The 20,369-nt window shown below is 43.0% G+C and overlaps 1 protein-coding gene across 1 annotated transcript in view; it reads left to right on the forward strand.

Annotated features, from left to right (window-relative positions):
- CNTN5 (contactin 5) overlaps positions 1 to 20,369 on the forward strand; it is a 1,124,282-nt gene that overhangs the window by 1,030,289 nt on the left and 73,624 nt on the right. The window lies entirely within an intron of this gene.

A 20,369-nucleotide genomic window follows, 5' to 3' on the forward strand; every position in this document is an offset into this window, starting at 1 on the left:
AAACCCCCCTCTACAAATCCTGCGTTTGCTCCTGGTACCTTCCCATCAACTTTGTATGTTCTTATTCTCATTCTTGGTATGATCTTATTTTTATTTGATTTGTTGCACCAACTCTCCCACATTGCAGAATTCTGTATTGCCTTATAAAATGATGATGATCATCATCATCTGTTTATTTATGTAGCGCCACTAATTCCGCAGTGCTGTACAGAGATCTCACTCACATCAGTCCCTGCCCCATTAGAGCTTACAGTCTAAATCCCCTAACACACACACGCACAGACAGAGAGAGACTAAGGGCAATTTAATAGCAGCCAATTAACTTACCAGTATGTTTTTGGAGTGTGGGAGGAAACAGGAGCACCCGGAGGAAACCCACGCAAACGCAGGGAGAACATATAAACTCCACACAGATAAAGCCATGGTCAGGAATCAAACTCATGACCCCCAGTGCTGTGAGGCAGAAGTGCTGACCACTGAGCCACCCTGCTGCCCACAATGATGATCATACAGTCTTTTGGATTAATTCTTTTCATTCTGGTACCCTTGGTTAACGCAGCCACCCCCTTCGTTACACACACACAATCACAAACAAAATCAGTCAATATTATAATACACTAGTAATGTTCATATAAGAATAACTCCTATAAATAATATTTGTATAAACAGTGAGTTCTTATATCATTCCCGCAACTGTTCTCTAGGAAAACATGTATATTATCTCTGATTTCAGTGACTTACAGTACATTAAAGTACTCTGTCTACAGCCTCATGCTTTTATCAGCTCCTCAGTGACTTCTAAAATCTATATAATTGACAGTAGAGACTGCAATATCCCATATAGAATCATTACTATTATTTATTATTATATTCACTTGTATGTAGGTCATTTATGAACACATTCCCTATGTTTTTAATTCTTACATATTGAATACTTACCCACAGCTCTGCCACTGACTGTCACCTTTTTATAGACCTGCTTCATAAAATGATAGGTAAAACATGTAATTGTGATGTATTTACAATTACTAATGCACTTAAACTCTCCACATTTGTATGATAATCCTAACTACTGACATGTCACATCACCAATCGCATCTTTTTCAGTCAAATACAGGTTCCCAGCGTTCTCTATGCCTATCATATAGAATATCCTGTCCAATTATCTATTTTTTCAGTGCCTGCTCCCCTGCCTCCCCTATCTCCTCTCCCCACACTAGCGATGGTTATTAGTGATGAAGGATACAATGACACCAATTCCTGCTTTTTACACTCTCTGGGGACAATAAGGTTATACATCGCCTGCTACAGCCTCATTCCTTATCACAGGCAAAGGTTTGATTTCTTCAAGAAAAACACATTTGCTCTGTGTGTCATATTAATCACCTTAATGAGTAATTTGTGATCGCTACATGTAGTCTGGATAGGAATATGTGTGTATATATATATATATATATATATATATATATATATATATATATATATATATATATATATATATATATATATATATATATATATATGTAGACAGTGCTTTTTTTGTAACAAAAAAGGTGCCGGAACTCGCAACTGTATACACACCCACACACGTCAGTTGTGTAACGAAACATAACGGTCGCCGCCCGCACTAAGCTCTCAGTGCGCAACCACACGACCAATCACAAGCTGAGCAGCGCCAAAAGCCACGCAGCGCCATCACAGCCAGCGCGCACGAGGTACGCATGCATCGGACGCGACACACAAGCAGCCCGCATGCATCGTTTTAATGATTTTGCTGCCGACCTGCTACACTCGACAGGGCGATTCAAGTCCCCATAGATTGTAAGCTTGCGAGCCGGGCCTTCTCACCTCTTTGTCTGTTTTACCCAGTTTGTTTATTAGTTTATTATGTTTGTCCCCAATTGTAAAGCGCTACGGAATATGTTGGCGCTATATAAATAAATGATGATGAAGTGCACGTGGACCAAACATCAAAAGTTACTTTTAAAACTTGGAAAATCCATTGAAAAAAGGTGCCGGAACTCTGGTGAGTTCTATGACAAAAAAAGCACTGTATATAAATATATATAGAGATATATATACATATTATAATATAATATTTGCAGATGGTTTCTACTTCCCATTGTGTCCCCAGGTAGTACAACAGTTGGGTCAATGGTGACACGAAACTTATATTAACAACTGGAGCTATAAATGAACTTTCTAAAATGCGGAGTCGCAGCGCACATTATTCGTGCAGATGCTGCCCTATGTCTGCTGGCACTATATAAATAAATGTTGATGATGAAGATGTCTGTCCTACGTACATACAGATGATTTGCATGTGCATTTGCCTGACTAGGACATGCTTGACAACGTTTGTTGAGTTGCAAGAGCAGGATGGGGGTGGAGCTTGGGGCACCAGATGGCCTAATTTTGTTCCCACCCGTCATGGTGCAATTACGGGATTGCATCATTGAGGCTGGCCCCACCCACTTCACTAGGAAGTGGGTGGGATCCAGGAAAGAGAACTGCTCTCCAGGGGCTTCAGGAGAGCTACCCGAGATTTGGGAGTCTCCCAGACATTTTGGGAGGGTAGGCAAGTACGGATTAGGGTCAGTGGTAGAAATGCACATAATGGCAAAAATAAATCAGTCCCATCAATGTCCTGCATCTGAATTTTCTCCCAAGCTCCTCAATACAGACCATAGAATTATTTCATGTTATAAATAGAGTCTAACATGTCTCCTGTAGTATTCTGCTGCTGACTAACAGGCCTATTTACTAAAACGGTAAAAAATATATATACAAGCGCTGAAAATGAGGGAAATCACAGATATATGAAGTTACACTGACAGTTTCTGAACGCAGCTATGAGTAAGGCGGCATCGCATAACCTCCAAAAGACTAAGGTAAAAAAAAAATCAATTATAACCTCACAGCGCTGGACTTAAATTGTCATGTGCTAATATGCAATTCTTATTCCAATAAAAATGATTTACAGCCAACACGTAAAACAAAATAATTATAGCTTTTTCCTGATCTCTCTTGTTGCCATTATATCCTATTATTACCTTTTTAATACTGTGTTGCTATTAAAAGCTATAATTATTTTAATTTTTAAGTGTTGGCTGTAAATCATTCTTATTGGAATAAGAATTGTATATTAGCACATAAAAATTTAGGTTCAGAGCTGTGAGGTTTATTTTTTTTGACAATGTACTAAAATGTGGCAATGGGGCTGGTTTTCTAGTACTGCTTATAACAGTGATAGAAAATCTATTGCCATGATTTATGAATAGCTTATTGCTGGAGCAGATGTCCCGATTTTATGGCTCTGTCCCGCTGTCCTGTGGGCGGGAATGTTGGAGGAAGGTAGGTACCGCTAAGCAGCACTCCATCGTGACGTGACCACGCCTCCATTGCATATTGGCAACGCCCCTCTCCTGCTGCCTGGGACAGACATGTTGGCAGGTATGCAGATGAGTTGGGAGATATGCAGATGAGTTTGGAGGTATGCAGATGAGTGATCTGGCAGGCCCCGCCCCTTCTGAGTTTCCGTGAAAGAGGCCAACCCCACAAAAATCAGCACTATTGGGAAAATATACCTTTACCGCCAGACTCTGAACGGCTATGCTTGTTTACCAATATTAATATGTTCAATCTAGTGTACAATGGTCTATGCTTTACTGTACTAAATGATTTTGCACATGCCAGTTTCACTATAACTGTCCCATTATTTCTTTTCTGGGCGAATAAGGGAGTTATATATTACCAACAAGTAACATTACGGTTGATGTTGTTCAATTGCAGGCTCAATATATATATAAAAAAAAAAAAGATGAGAATTTTTAACCACTGATTTTATTTTCTGACACTTGCAGTTCACAGTTCACCCTTAGCATAAATCAATAAAATAATTATGAAATGTAAGTTATTATCAGTAATAGACACTTTCTACGTAGGTGGGAGAGCCCAGTGTGTTTAGTTTTTTCCTTGTTTTTGTGTAAGTTAGTATATAAAGGGTTTGTCTAGAACTAACTTGTAGCCAATCAGAGCATTAAACCCTTAGGCTAGATCAGCGGTTCCCAAAGTGTGCCCCAGAGAAAAAAACAAACAAAAAAAAACCTTACCAATCCGTGCGGCGCCGGGACCCAGCATTCTCCTCTCTCCTGCAGTTTGTCACTGAATATCGACATTCAGTGACAAGCTGCGGGAGAGAGGCGAATGCTGGGTCCCGGCGCTGCGCGGATTGGTAAGATTTTTGTTTGTTTGTTTTTTCTCTGGCTTGCCCACGGCAGAGGGGGCAGAGTGAGAGGAGGCAGCGTGAGATAGGGCAGAGGAGGGGACAGCGTGAGAGGGGGCAGCGTGAGAGAGGGCAGAGGGGATAGCTTGAGAGAGGGCAGAGGGGGCAGCGTGAGAAAGGGCAGCGTGAGGGAGGGCAGAGGGGGCAGCGTGAGAGGGGGCAGAGTGACTGGATGCAGAGAGGGCAGAGTGACTGGATGCGGAGGGGGCAGCGTGACTGCATGCAGAGGGGGCAGAGTGAGAGGATGCAGAGGGGGCAGAGTGTCTGGATGCAGAGGGGGCAGAGTGTCTGGATGCAGAGGGGGCAGAGTGACTGGATGCAGAGTGGGCAGAGTGACTAGATGCAGAGGGGGCAGAGTGACTGGATGCAGAGGGGGCATTTTTGCATACAACTAAATAAGTATTTCTGTCCTGACCTATTTTTTTGACCCAACTACTTCTAAAACAGGATTGCTCAGTAATTATTTTTGAGGGGTGCCTTGAAAAAATTATGGAGACTCTAAGGGTTCCACGAACTGCAAAAGTTTGGGAACCACTGGGCTAGATGTTTGTACCTGTGGGTTTTTTTTACACTGTATTAATTTTGACTCACTTTTAATGAATAGATCTTTGCCATATAAACGAACAAATACAGCACCAACATATATGCATGGAATATGCCTTTGTATAGAACAGCAGGGCATACTTATTATCTTATCCTTAGTGTCTCTGGCACACACTGCCTGGTGTGCTACTGTGATCTGCACATACAGGAGGCAAATTAAAAGCAATATACAAATACCATAACTTAATTTGTTTGATCCCTGTGTGAGTGATATGAAGCTAAATCGAATTGTCATGCTAGACATCATCATGATGTCTATGAATTAATATGCTGGTAGCATTAATTATTAATCATTGCTGTTATAGCCAGAGCTCTCCCCAGGACTTACATTAGAAGGAAGCTTATAAATATTAAACACCTTCTTCATCACTATTGAGTCATCCGACGGGTGAGGGAGAAAACAGGTTCTTGTATTTTTGTACATTATGCTGAAAGGTCATGATTAAATGTAATTTGATTTTATAACTGATAACATACGGAGCATTATCTTCCTTTCAGCATCCGTTGGAAAGCAGAAATGTAAATAAAAGTTCTCACTACGAGACAAGAAAAGACGCAGTAGTCACTGGATGTAAAAGTACAGACAACGAGGACTAGATACAACTGGTCTAATTTTATGCAAATGTGGCAGATTTTATGGGACAGGAATGTGTGCCAAAATTCTGATGAGAATTGGCGTGGATTGCGGAGCTCCCTGTTAATTGAGGACTTTGCGCACTCTGTCACCTCGTATTAGACCCACACAGAAAAATAAGACTTTGTTTAATGGAATGATATTTTTGGAAAAAAAGAAGGAGATGTTAGGGTTGAAGTAGGCACATTTAGGGGGTCATATAGAGTCAGACGTTAAAATGACGCGTATGCAGTAGAAGAACTTACGTAACGTATCTCTCCGTTGTGCTGCTCTACAGTTAGGGAGGCAGAACGGGGTCAGGAGTGGGCGGCCAGGGGTATGCACAGTGCAGTAAGGACATGTTAATTTTGTCTTTTGTACTATGCTGAGGGGAAGTAGCCCCAGACAAGCCTCTAGGAGGCATATCAGTTACAGGTGTTTACCCCTGACATAAGCAAACCGAGGGGGGGAGGGTTCTAGTGCCTGGAAACCCCCCTCCAAGCCTGGAGCACTGTATAATTGAGGTGGCTGGATCCTGCCCCCGCTTCACACGGCTCTGCTTGAAAAGAGAGAGCTGCGTGCACCTAACAGTAGTCCACGCAGCATTGGGGATAGGGAGAGTTGGAGAGCAGCCAAGAACTGTATTATGTTTAGAATGTACTTAATGAATGATAACTACAATCTATTGGTTGTTATAGGCAACATCTCCACTTTTTCAAGCCCGCAATTTAGTGAATATACCTCTTAGTGTTGGATTCCCTGTTAAGGGGAGGGCAGCAGATCATTTTTATTGAATTATTGGACCTCATCCCATATTGTTAGTGGAACACATGATCCAAGCCATCGATGAGGCCAAAAGAATTTTAGAAGTAAACATGAAAGCTGAAATGAATGAAGGGAGTGGTACTATGGTGGCATTAGTCTGTTACACATTCTGACACGCTCACGGCCACAGGGCCTGCAAAAGAGCTTCTACTGGGACAGTTGCAGGAGTTGAAAAAACAGGGGCGTTTGCACAAAAGGTGGCTGCACGGACTTATATTTGCAGCTTTATAGAGTATATGTTTACAATTTATTTATAATATTAGGGGGTTTTTTTTCATTAATTTTTTTACTTGAGAATAAGAGTTAGAAAATGAAAGAAAATTCAGTCCACTAAAGGAGAACCACAGTAGAGTTTCCTGTGACTCACAGAGACTGACGTGTTACATGTTCACTACATTGGAGCTGGAGGCATATGCCTGTCCTGCAGCTTCTGGGATTAGCACCTGTTCTATTAACAGCAAGCAGGACGGGCTCCAGAGGCACTTACAGTGTGAGCATGCCCCATGACAATTGTCCGAGGTCTAGGAGCAAGCTTCAATACTTGGGACCTATCATTGCTAGAATGCAAAGGTAAAAGTATTGAGTGGGCTGTGTGTGTAGCAATTTTGGTCAGAGGGTTGTTGTCTTGTGTTAGCTGCGTAGAGGGGGGTTTCCAGGCACTAGGAAACCTCCCTCGGTCTGCCTATGGGGATGTAATGTTCTCTAAACTTGGAATTAAATGCACTCTAACAAAATTTACATCAATCTGTGATTTCCTCAATTACTTGCTGTTTAGATTCCTATCCCTGTAAGACAAAGGATGAAATTCTAATGACCCCTCCCCCTTCAGGCTAAAAAAGTTCTTGGTCACTTACAAATGAAAAGGCCTAATTAACATGGGATTTCTTTTTGTTCCTTACCTAAAAAAACACATTTCCTCCAACATATGCCTACTGCATCAGAAATTAATACATTTTAATACAAACATTAGTACATTTGCAATGATATACATCATGCACTGCGCCACTGATTTAAATAAATTCATAAATAAATTATTTATAAGTGATCCAGCCACACAGGGATTGTACAGGGTCATCAGTTAGAGGCAGGGCCGCCGAGAGGGGGGGGAGCGGGTACATTTTACCCGGGCCCGGGTTTGCCAGGGGGCCCGAGCCGTGCCCTTGCATGCTAATTTGTAATTTTTTTTTATTATTATTTTTTTTCTATTTGGTGTTTTGTTTTTTTTTGTTTTTTTCCTGGGGGGGGTGGTCCGTCGTTGGTGGGGGGAGCTCTAAAGAAAAAAATAAATAAAAAATAAAGATGCACACTCACGTGATCGGCGCTGCGTCCCTCCTTCCTCTCTTCTCTATTCACACTGACTGTCGGGCGTGACGTCATCAAGTCACGCCCGGCAGTCAGTGAGGAGCGCCAGACAAGACCAGAAGAAAGAAGACAGAAGAAAGAAGAGAAGAGAAAAAAAGAAAGAAGGTAAGTAAAGAAGCGGAGAGGCAAGGGGAGGGAAACAGAAAGGGACAGTGCTATAAAAAAAGAGGGAGTAAAAAAAACAGGGGAGAGGCAGAGAGTAAAAAAAAAAAAAAAGGGGGAGAGAAACACTAATTAAAAAAAAAGGGGAGAGAAACACTAAAAAAAAGGAGAGAGAAACAATAATTAAAAAAAAAGGGGGAGAGAAACACTAAAAAAAGGGGAGAGAAACACTAATTAAAAAAAAAAGGGGAGAGAAACACTAAAAAAAAAAAGGGGAGAGAAACACTAATTAAAAAAAAAAGGGGAGAGAAACAGTAATTAAAAAAAAAAGGGGGAGAGAAACACTAATTTAAAAAAAAGGGGAGAGAAACACTAATTAAAAAAAAGGGGAGAGAAGCACTAATTTAAAAAAAAGGGTAGAGAAGCACTAATTTAAAAAAAAAGGGGAGAGAAGCACTAATTAATGGGCGCTATTTTGTTTGTAGGGTGATGGTGGGGCAATTTAATAGTGGGGACTATTAATTTAAGATGGGGTGGTTTGGGGGCTATTGAATATGGGGGTGAGTTTAGGGAGAATGAGGTCTATGTATTAAATGTGACTATGAATTATTTAATGGCAGTAATAATGATTGCGGGAAATAGGTATTGCTGTTTACAGGAAGGGAATAGGTTTATTTATTAAATGTGAATACTATTATTTTAATGTTGGGGCTGGAGGAAGGCTTAATTATTAATCGTGGGTGCTATTGATTTAACGCCGGGGCTGACTGTAATTTTCTAAATGTAGCCATTTTTTTTTTCCAAATAGGTCCTTCAACATTCCAGGATCCGGACAAGCCGCACCTAAAGAAACCAGCAGTCACAGGAGGTGAAAGTGAGAAGAACAGGTAGGAGAGAGCAGCAAAGTGTGTGAAATGTTGTGATTCTAGTAGGGACAATGGCAATTTTTGGTGAGTGTTGTGCCCAATGTAAGGTGCAGGCAAAGACTCAACTTTTTGTGTACACACTGCATTCTTTGTATACTACACTGTGGTGCTAGATGTCTTAAAAGTCAGGAGTGCTGGGACATATGTGATGCTCTGGTGAATTCAGGACCTAGTGATTTTGATGTGCTAGCCACGCCCCAACGGCGCATTGCCATGCCCCAAATGTATGACCACGCCCCTGAAAAATTTTGCACCGCTGTTAGGCTAGCCACGCTCCAACGGTGCATTGCCACGCCCCTGAATGTATCACCACACCCTCTACTTTTTTTGCGCCGCCGTCAGGGGGCATACTCAACTATGAGGGGGGGCCCATGAATTTGTTGAACCCGGGCCCTGAATTCCTCTTGGCAGCCCTGGTTAGAGGTGGATACATTTGCGTCCTGAACGTACATAGAAATAAATGCACATGAGAAGCAGCACATTTAAATACATATGTCAGACTTATCTCAAGATGCATACAACTGTATATCGGCATTTGCGCTAGACGTATAGCAGACGTACAAATTCCCTACACCTCATGATGGCGCAGAGATGCGGCTTGACAGTGTTAGCAGTAAATGCTAAAGTCGCAAAACCCTATTTGTAAACAATATAATAATGTAGTGAAGTGTCATACACCCAAAAGAGAATAGTGTCTTGACAGTGTTAGTAACAAATACGAAAGTCACACTGACCATATAAAATATAATTAAATACAAACAGAAATATAAAATACAAATGCAAAGTAAGGTAAGTTACAAGAAATCTAAACATCTGTTGTATTCCCCTTTAAATATCAAACGCAAATCTTTCCTGCAGTAGTCCCAATAGAAATGTAAATTCTGTAAATGTGAATAGATGGCTGCGACCTGATATAATATAGCTGCGATGTTAATGATACTATCAGCCAATCAGAAAAAGCTAGATAGTGCTGCATCATCATTATGTATCACCGCACCTGCACTCCTGCGTCCGTAACAGATATGTCTCCTAATCATCATCATTTATTTATATAGCGCCACTAATTCCGCAGCGCTGTACAGAGAACTCATTCACATCAGTCCCTGCCCCATTGGAGCTTACAGTCTAAATTCCCTAATATACACACACACACACACACTCACACACACACACTCACACACACAGACAGACAAGGGTCAATTTTGATAGCAGCCAATTAACCTACCAGTATGTTTTTTGGAGTGTGGGAGGAAATGGGAGCACCTGGAGGAAACCCACGCAAACACAGGGAGAGCATACAAACGCCTCACAGATAAGTCCATGGTCGGGATTTGAACTCATGACCCCAGTGCTGTGAGGCAGAAGTGCTAACAACTAGGCCACTGTGCTGCCCACCTAAGAGGTGTATCTGCAGATACGGCCACGTCTAATTGTGTTGCAGTTACTGTGCTTGATGTAAGTGTAAGTAGCCACAAAGCAAAGGTAAAATGTAGATATGGAACATGCATACACGTTTTTGGCACATATGCACAGTACTGAAAAGCGCATTTTACATCAAGAAAACCGATGAACTTCCACTTCTGAATGAGCCCATTGTGCATAGCTTTATTTCTACAGTATCATTTATTATCATTTTACTTTGTTAGACACAATAGAATGATGTTGGTTAATAAATAGAATAATGTGCTTACTGTGATATATTCACGGAAGAATAGAACAATGGCCACAAAGGACATTTTCTTCTTATCACGTCTCTTGTTCCCATGGTTTTGTACCTACTTTTATATGCTGTAATCTTGTGAGCCCTCAAACTTCTTTGTCTGTTTTACCCAGTATTGTTTATTATTGTGTTTGTGCCCAATTGTAAAGCGCTACGGCATTTGCTGGTGCTATATAAATTAGCGATGATGATATGTTACCTGTATGGCATGTTTTCAGCAACGTCAAATGAACATCAGCCTCACAGTGTCTAAGTAGTCATATGTTTTCAAGTTTTTATAGCCTCAAATCTATTAAGTACATATGAAAAATAATTTAGGCTAATTACTATTGGCCAAGGGAATATGTGTCATGGTTCTGTAGGTTTGGATCCTGGATCTGCCCAAATTAGCACTTCTTCCAGCAAGGCGCAGAGTCTAAAGGGCAGAAGGTATTCACCAGGGACCGCTGCAAGGTGGTTTGGTCTTAGCTGCGTCTGCACCGCAGGTCGCGGTCCTTACTGGGAGTATCAGGCGAGATCTATAGGGTAATGCAGAGAAGTGATTCCGTTTAAGCACAGCAGGTTACCATTGCAATGGTGGCGTAGTACACAAAGAATTGTCAGCTCTGTGGTCAGCAGGTTACCACTGGATGGTGGCGAAGTACACAGAGAAATGTTAGTTCTGCAGACAACTGGTTACTACAAGAAGATGAAGTGTCAGCTCTGCGGACAACAGGTTACAGCAGGAATGATTAAGTGTCATCTTAGCGTATAATAGATTACCACTGGGATAGTGGCGTAGTTCACGGAGAAGTGTCAGCTCTGCGGACAACAGATTATTGGCGTAGTTCATGGAGAAGTGTCAGCTCTGCGGACTACAGGTCACTGCAGCAAAGATGAAAAGTCAGCTCAGCGGACAGCAAGTTACAGCAGGAGTGAAGAATTGTCAGCTCAGCGGACAACAAGTTACAGTAGGAGTGAAGAAGTGTCAGCTCTGCTGACAACAGGCATTGCAGGATACAATTCAAAGAGAGAAAACAGCCAACAGGAGCAATGGCGCCACATCTAGTACCTAGCAGGTAACTTGAAGAACAGGCACTGAGCTGCAGGGGGAAGTGCCTTTTAAATTTGGAGCCAAATTGAGTAACCAATGAATGGGGAGCAGAGGAAATAAAGAGATCGGCGAAAGGAAGATGGCGGACGGAGCGCGGCGGTCAGCGGGGAGCAGGTAAGTGTGCCGGACTTCGGTTATAGAAGCTGAATGCCCAGCGTGTGACAATATGTTCAGAATGGAGCTGTGCATAGCTAATTTCCGTGAGCAGGGTGTTCTCTCCTCATTTGGACCAGTCAGTATTTGTCGATAGTATATGAGTCCCTTTCATGCACCTATGGTACATTTGATTCCATCACTGAAAACAGGGATCACTGTACTCTGTGATGAAAATTTCAACAGTACTTACGAGATTTCAGAAAGGATTCCCTTTTGTTTCACCTCCCTGTTCCATCCAGTAGTCACTCTTAAATCATGTGTATGTACTATCGACAGAGGGTTCAATGATCCCTGTTTCCAGAGGCGACTAAACTGCGCTCACCAAGTGCAGGGAAAGTCAGCCCTAATTTAGTTGTTTCCCATTCTGCTTCTGTCACTCCCCTTCTCATTACTTTCTGTAGCAGCTCTCCTCACAGTGACAGCAGACTAATGCACTCAGTGATCTGTAGGTATGATTTGTCCGGAGGTCATTTATGAAGTATACTGGATGTGCACCAGGATAGTCCATGGCTTTGCACCGGTGCATCTTGATGGTCCACCAAGGACACATCTACTCTGAGTAATGCTTAACTATTCCAACCACCAGTCACCTCCCTCCCACTCCATATACCAGTATATGGGTAGGGTCCTTGGGCAGTGATTTTCCCAGCCCGCTGGTGCCAATATATGTATAATTTTTTGGCACCCTTATTTCCTGAGTCACTTCTCTAAACAGAGCAGATATCAGAACAAGCATGGGGAGATATGGGGGTGCAGCTTATGTACTGTGTTTGGGCTTTACAGCCCCTACACAAACTCCGGGCAAAGGGGCACTGGAGATCACAGCAATGGCCCCGGGGGGTGGAGGGAATTGGGAACCATTAGCTGCATGAATAGTGCAGAGATTTCTTCTCATATTGGCTTACGATGTAAATCATAGTTGCCTCCTCTCCCACAATGTGCTGGAGAACCCAATTTCAGGAGAGACCTCCACTACTCCCATGATTGCAGGAAGCTCTTCAGGCTGTATTCACATGGATATTGTTTTGTGTGACAAACTAGCTGCTTCCACTGTGCAGCAATAGGAAATTTGGGACTGCAAGTTTCTTTTCCCTACACAGTGGAATCAGCTATTTTGTGACACAAACGAACATGGAGCTCACAGTAATCTTTCCGGGAGTAGAGCAAAATCTAACTTTGTGGCACATTTATATGGTTGCCATTGCAAAGAAAAGACATTTCTCTCTTTAGAGCCAGTCAGTTAGGAGGCTCCTCCGTGGTCATGTAATAACAGAGAAGGGGAGGGGGTTAGGATATGAACATTCCAAAGCCTCTCAGCTCACTTCATATGTCATGGAACTGTGGCTTGGTAAACATGACACATAGCACACTTTAATCATTAATAACAACTTGAATAATCACCTTAAGGATAAATTAACAACACCATGGGGTAAATGTATGGAACTCCGATTCCTGCAAGTCGCCAGAAATCGGTGACTCTGCAGGGGCAATTTGTAAAGGCAAGTTTGTCCTTAGAAGCCAGCGCCACTTGTTTTTGGAGTGTGGGAGGAAACCGGAGCACCCGGCGGAAACCAACGCGAACACGGGGAGAACATACAAACTCCTCACAGATAAGGTCATGGTCAGGATTTGAACTCATGACCCCAGCGCTGTAAGACAGAAGTGCCAACCACTTAGCCACCGTGCTGCCCAATCCATGTCTATTCCCTGCAAATTAAGGACATGTGACAGCTATAACAAACCCACGAAGAGCAACAACATAACAATTCCAACTTTATTTAAAAAATGTATATAGAAATAAGTGGCTTATTAATGTAAACATAGGAGCTCTTTGCAACAGACCAGTATTTAACAGAAAAAAAAAAGAAATCGAAAACTCAGCACAGAAATAGTTGCTTAGACTATGTTCCTCCTGCCAGAACGTAAACTAATCTTTAAAATGCTACCTATTCAGTCTGCTCCAACCTTCTCAGCGGAGTGAGCGGAGCACAACAGGACTCTTATCATGGCTGAACGTCTTGCTTGATTTACCAGAAAATCAGATGCACTTACATCTATTTTCTGTTTTGATGATGATGCATTATCATAAAAAGCATTACATTATTTCTTTCGTGCCGGCATATAGTCCACAAACTTTCTCTATGGATGCAGGTTTTAATCATAAATTGCAATTTCTCAGTATTAAACAGAGGGGGAATGCAATTTAAAGGCACATAATGAAGATAAGTACCATAAACAGGCAATCACAAATGTGAATACGCTGACATATTCTGAATATGGCCTCTGAGTTTTTCTTTTTTTTTTATATTTCGGTACTTTTTATAGCTTAGCACATTAAGAAGTGGGAAAAGTCATTTCCTTTTTTTGTCTCTGTTTGTAGTAAATGTAGCAATTCATGTGATATTCTTCTACATTGAGAAAATCATATAGTATGTCATCAGGCCGTCTCCTCTCTAGTTTAGCATTTAATCATTTTGGACACAAGGAAAGAGAATGACTTTAGAAAGGGTGATTATATAAAGAAAACATAGGCAGATGAAGTTAAACTTTTGGGCAGCACGGTGACTCAGTGGTTAGCACTTCTGCCTCACAGCACTGGGGTCATGAGTTCAATTCCCGACCATGGCCTTATCTGTGTGGAGTTTGTATGTTCTCCCTGTGTTTGCGTGGGTTTCCTCCGGGTGCTCCGGTTTCCCCCCATAAGCCAATAACATACTAGTAGGTTAATTGGCTGCTATCAAAATTGACCCTAGTCTCTGTCTCTGTCCATGTGTATGTTAGGGAATTTAGACTGTAAGCCCCAATGGGGCAGAGACTGATGTGTTTGAGGTCTCTGTACAGCGCTGCGGAATTAGTGGTGCTATATAAATAGATGATGATGATGATGATGATGATGATGATGCTCACATTTAGCAAAGCATCACAGTGCACACTCTGCGTTATGTCACAACTAAACTCCATTGAATTCAATGGAAAAGTGTGAAAGTGATCTGTTTAATTTGGTAAACTAATAAGGATCAAAGTTGCAATAACGATTGCTTCATCTGCATTAAGGGGTTGCAATGATTAAAGACCGGGTTATTGTTCATTTCGCTCTTCCTGGTTATTTATTGCAGTATATTTCTATACAGTGCTTATTGAAGTATATTACTTTATCTGTATGGTACACATGGCCTTAGAAATAATTTGGTGATAGTACAAAGCAAGAGCTTGGTCACCACGCTATAGATTTGCTGTATTCTGTGGATAAATTACATTGTGGGGAGGCTGACTTTTAGATTTAATATGTATTGCAGGCAGGGCTGCCATCAGAAACAGTGGGGCCCAGTACTAATTAATCTGGTGCCCCCCCCCTCCCTGGGTCCAGTACTAATTAATCTGGTGGGGCCCCCCTCCCCATACATGTGCACCCCTCCATTTTCGCCATACATGCACCCCCTATCCCTCATCACAGTTCATGTCTCCCTTTCACCCCCACATTTAATGACCCCTCTCCCCCCCCCCCACAGTTAATGTCCTCCTCTCCCCCCCCACAGTTAATGTCCCCCTCTCCCCCCCCCCACAGTTAAGGTCCCCCTCTCCCCCCAATCACAGTTAAGGTACCCTTCTCCCTCTCCCCCTCCACAATTAAGGCCCCCCTCTCCCCCCTTCCACAGGTAAGGTCCCCCTCCCTCCACAGATCAGGTCCCTCTCCCCCCCCCCACAGTTAATGTCCCCCTCTCCCCCCTTCCAAGGTTAAGGTCCCCCTCTCCCCCCAATCACAGTTAAGGTACCCTTCTCCCTCTCCCCCTCCACAATTAAGGTCCCCCTCTCCCCCCTTCCACAGGTAAGGTCCCCCTCTCCCCCCTTCCACAGTTAAGGTCCCCCTCCCTCCCTCCACAGATAAGGTCCCCCTCTTCCCCCCTCCCTCCCTCCTTCCTCCACAGATAAGGTCCCCCTCTTCCCCCCTCCCTCCACAGATAAGGTCCCCCTCTTCCCCCCTCCATCCACAGATAAGGTCCCCCTCCAAAGATCAGGTCCCCCTCTTCCCCCTCCCTCCCTCCACAGATACGGTCTCCCTCCCTCCACAGATACGGTCTCCCTCCCTCCACAGATACGGTCTCCCTTCCTCCACAGATCAGGTCCTCCTCCCTCCACAGATCAGGTCCCCCTCCCTCCACAGATCAGGTCCCCCAGGCTCTCCCTGTCCCCCCCCATCCACAATTATAGTCTCCCAGGCTCTCCCTGTACCCCCCTCCCCTCTACAATTATGGTCTCCCAGGCTCACCCTGTTCCCCCCCCCCCCCCTCCACAATTATGGTCCCCCAGACTCTCCCTCTCCCCCCTCAAAAAAACCAGTTGATCATTAACTTACCTTATCCTCCGCGATGCTGCAGCTCTGCCTCCCTCTGTCACTGATACACTGGGAGTGCAGCACGTGGCGATGACGTCACCGCGCCGGCCGCGCTCCCAGCCTATCAGAGTCTGGGAGGCAGAGTTGCAGCATCGCAGAGAAGGTAAGTAAAAAAGGGGAGGCCTGGTCGGTGACTGCGGGGCCCGGACAGTCCAGGGATTCCGAAAAGATGGAGAAGGCTGATGGCGGCCCTGGTTGCAGGAGTGTCATATCGGTATCCACATTTGGGCAGCTATTGATGGAAACATTCTCTGCCTCCATTGTGTTATATCGCTGATATTGTATTGACAATATCATTTGTCAACGGCATAACCAGAAATGTGTTGGCCCCACAGAAATATTTTGAAGAGGCCACCAAAGCTTCAATGGCGGGACATGCTCCCCTCGATTACAATACTGGATTGGCCGCTCTCGACCGGCCTCCTCTTGCTTTCTATCGCTGATCTTCCTGCTCTGAGAGGGAGGAAACACCAACATTCCTTTCTCCTCTGAGCAGGTTTTAATGTTGGTTCTTGTGCATTGCATTCTGGGATTGCAAATGTCTTGCCGTGTTGGCGGTCATAGGGATTGACCATGGACACCAGAGTCGGAATTAGCAAGCTGTGAGCCCCGTTGCAGGGAGGCAGGGAGGAGGGAACCGGGGCCCACAGCTTTCTAGTTCCCCGTGCAGCGGGCCCATTATCTCCATGGGCCCCGGTGCACCCTGCCTGCTGCACCAATAGAAGTTCAGCCACTGATGGACACCACCACACTGTATAGCAGAGTGGAGCAGCAATGTCCATAGTTACACGTAGCTCAGAAAACTGTGCTGCTCCGCCAATATCAGGCACTGGTAGTTACACTAATGCCAGCTAATGCTCTATAGGCTAACAGCATGGGCCTGATTCATTAAGGAACTTAAATGAAGAAGTTTCTTATTTAAGTCTCCTGGACAAAACCATGTTACAATGCAAGGGGTGCAAATTAGTTTTCTGTTTTGCACATAAGTTAAATATTGACTGTTTTTTCATGTAGCACACAAATACTTCATAGCTTATTTGTACACTGAAATTTAAAGTTGATATTTGTGTGGTACATGAAAAAACAGACAGTATTTAACTTATGTGCAAAACAGAAAACTAATTTGCACCCCTTGCATTGTGACATGGTTTTGTCCAGGAGACTTAAATAAGAAACTTCTTCATTTAAGTTCCTTAATGAATCTGGCCCCTTGTCTTTTTTACATCTGCTGTATTTTTTCATTTAAAATTTTTACAGACAAATAGTGAGTGCTATAAATAGCTCATACTTACCAACCTTCTGTTCTTCAAATCCGGGAGCCTGCGGAGGAGGTGGGCATAATGGGGGGCGGGGCTCCAAAATGTGCATCATTTTGGACCCGCCCCCATGATGTGATGACGCAAAATGCGTCATTTGACAGCGGGGGCGGGGCCAAACGCCTGCGATTCACCAGGAATCGCGGCGTTTGGGATTTAATTCTGCCCACATCACTAGGAAGTGGGCAGAATTATCCAGATGCGGGAGATTGCCACACTCCCTCGGGAGTCCGGGAGACTCTCACAAAATGCGGGAGTCTCCCGGACATTCCGGGAGAGTTGGCAAGTATGAAATAGTTTCTGGAATTGCCAGAATGTTTTTTTTCCTTCTTCTTAAGATATGACATGGGCAGACTTGAACACTGCAATTATTCGGTGCAGGGTCAAATTCTCTTATGGTGACACATTTAATGGGAAACACTTTTTCCCGATAAACAAGAACATTGCAGATCCTTTCAGCTGCAAAGAGTTAAATGCAACAGGAAACCAAGTTTCAAACTCCATATAATGTAAGTGTATGATCATATCTAATGGTTAGGTCATGTTAGGGGGGTGGAGAGGAGCTCATGCAATGAATATAGGTGCCTACACATGGCTAAAACAACCTACCTGAGGATAAAGATATATCAGCAACCTAACTTTGTAGATTTGAAGACATTTTAAGGGCAACTGACGTAATTAAATTACTTGACACCATCTCGGAAAGACAGATGTGTAACGTTTTGAACGATTTGAAAAGGTCTTCAAAACATGAATTTTAAAGTAAAACATGTTTCTGGCAGTGATTTAATTCATTTGAGAATATTCGGGCATGTCTTCTCTGGATGATTTTACAAGGTTCTGCATTCAATTTTTTTCTTCCAAACTGGTTATTTTCCTATTGCTTGCGAGTGATGCTGAGGAGTAATATAGCCCTTGGGAAGAAACGATTCTCCAAGCTAACCATCCAGCTGACAGTATGAATGATTACTGCCCAGCATAAAATGTAATGATATAGGAATGAGAGGGGATGACATCTGCATAGCGGGTCCTGGCTCCCTGTCACAAATTCTTCACTGGTGACGACAACATGATACATTGTCACATCTTACCCTTCCAAAGCGCTTTCACCGCATAAAGACTTTCCCTGTAATCTAACATTTTCTTTAAATATTTCAAGTGTTCTGAAACGAGATTGTCAACATGTAATATATTTGATGTCCCCGTAATGTATCACGTTTGTCAGTTAACTTCCAATTGTAGAACTCGGCAGAAGACAGGCACGGGCTTGGTCAATCTGTGACTCTTCAGCTTTCTGTAGAACTGCAAGTTCCAGGTGTACAACAGTATGGGAGCCACAGATGTTGCATATGAACTATGGTAAAATCAAGAACTTTAAGTATCTCATAAAATTTTCTCCCCAAACCGTATAGGATCTCGTACTACAGTATGGCACAGAGTGCTAGCTGTTTTCTCCTATGCGGAGCTTGCATTTGGGTTGTACGTCATTCCACACGGCTTTACCTGGCCAGAGATTTCTTTTTCAAGTGTTTTCTCTGGATGGTGGATGCATCGAGCTGTTTGCCTATTTGTAAATGTAAAAAAATTAGGTCGGTAAGATTTCTCAAAATGAGATACAAGGACTGTATATAAAGCAAAGTTGGATTCATTCCATAATGGATCTTTACAGGTAGCGTCGATCACTATATGCATTAGGGTGAATACTTTTGGCTGCAAAAAAAACCCAACAATTTTATGTAAAGGTCCAAAATCCACAAATATGACACTTAAAATGAAGGCAGCACCAATGTCCCCTTATTTACACTTTATGTATGGGAATGCCCTTTTCACTTTTTCGGCATCTGCAGTGCACAAAGCTTGGTGACCATGAAAAGTTGTTCAAGTAGATGAACAAGTTAATTGCATACAAAGGAGTATTAGGTGCTGAACTTGCCCGGGTGCAGAATTTGCAGCCTAGCAGATCTTGTTACACTGCATGGGGGGCAAATGCAAACTATTTCTGCATGCAGGAAAAAACACCCATATTGGCCTGCTCAATTTTTACACTGTACTATGTATTGTGGCAATAGATGTCTATCACCAATTCTTCAAAGCAAGTAACCTAACTGTTAGTATGGGCCAAACACTGAAATGCATAGCTCCCAAATGTCCTGATTTGAGGGGACTGTACCGCTGAACCGATATTAATCATGTTTGCTATGACTTCTAGCAAGTTGGAAGGTATTACCCTACTCACCATAACGCTGATGTGCATGAAATTATCATCATCATCGTCATCATCATTTATTTATATAGCGCCAGCAAATTCTGTAGCACTTTACAATTGGGAACAAACAGTAATAAAACAATACTGGGTAATACATAACAGACAGAGAGGTAAGAGAACCCTGCTCGCAAGCTTACAATCTATGGGACAATGGAAGTTTGATACACAAGGGTAAGTGCTACATCATATTGCACATTGGTCCAGCTAGAATGCAAAGGTAAAAAAGTACTTAGTTGGCTGTGTGATCCAGTCACACAGCAAAGTTGGTCAGAGGGTTGTTGTCTCGTGTTAGCGGTGTAGAAGGTGGTAAAAGGGTAACCTAGGGAGATTAAGAGGGTGGTAGAGGAATATTATAAGCTTGCCTTAAGATGTGGGTTTTCAGAGAACACTTGAAGGATTGAAGGCTAGAGGAAAGTCTTATTGTGCGAGGGAGGGAATTCCATAGAGTGGGTGCAGGCGAAAAAAGTCCTGTAACCAAGAAAGGGAGGAAGTGATGAGAGTGGAAGAAAGATGCAGATCTTGTGCAAAATGGAGGTGTCGAGTTGGGAGATATTTTGAGACAAGTGAGGAGATGTATGTCGGTGCAATTTTGTTGATGACCTTGTATGTTAGTAGAAGAATTTTATATTGGATTAATTGAAAAATAGGCAATCAATGTAGAGACTGACAGAGTGGCTCAGCAGAGGAAGGACGATTTGCAAGGAAAATC

This window comes from Mixophyes fleayi, chromosome 2 (assembly GCF_038048845.1).
Source record: "Mixophyes fleayi isolate aMixFle1 chromosome 2, aMixFle1.hap1, whole genome shotgun sequence".
NCBI lineage: Eukaryota > Metazoa > Chordata > Amphibia > Anura > Limnodynastidae > Mixophyes > Mixophyes fleayi.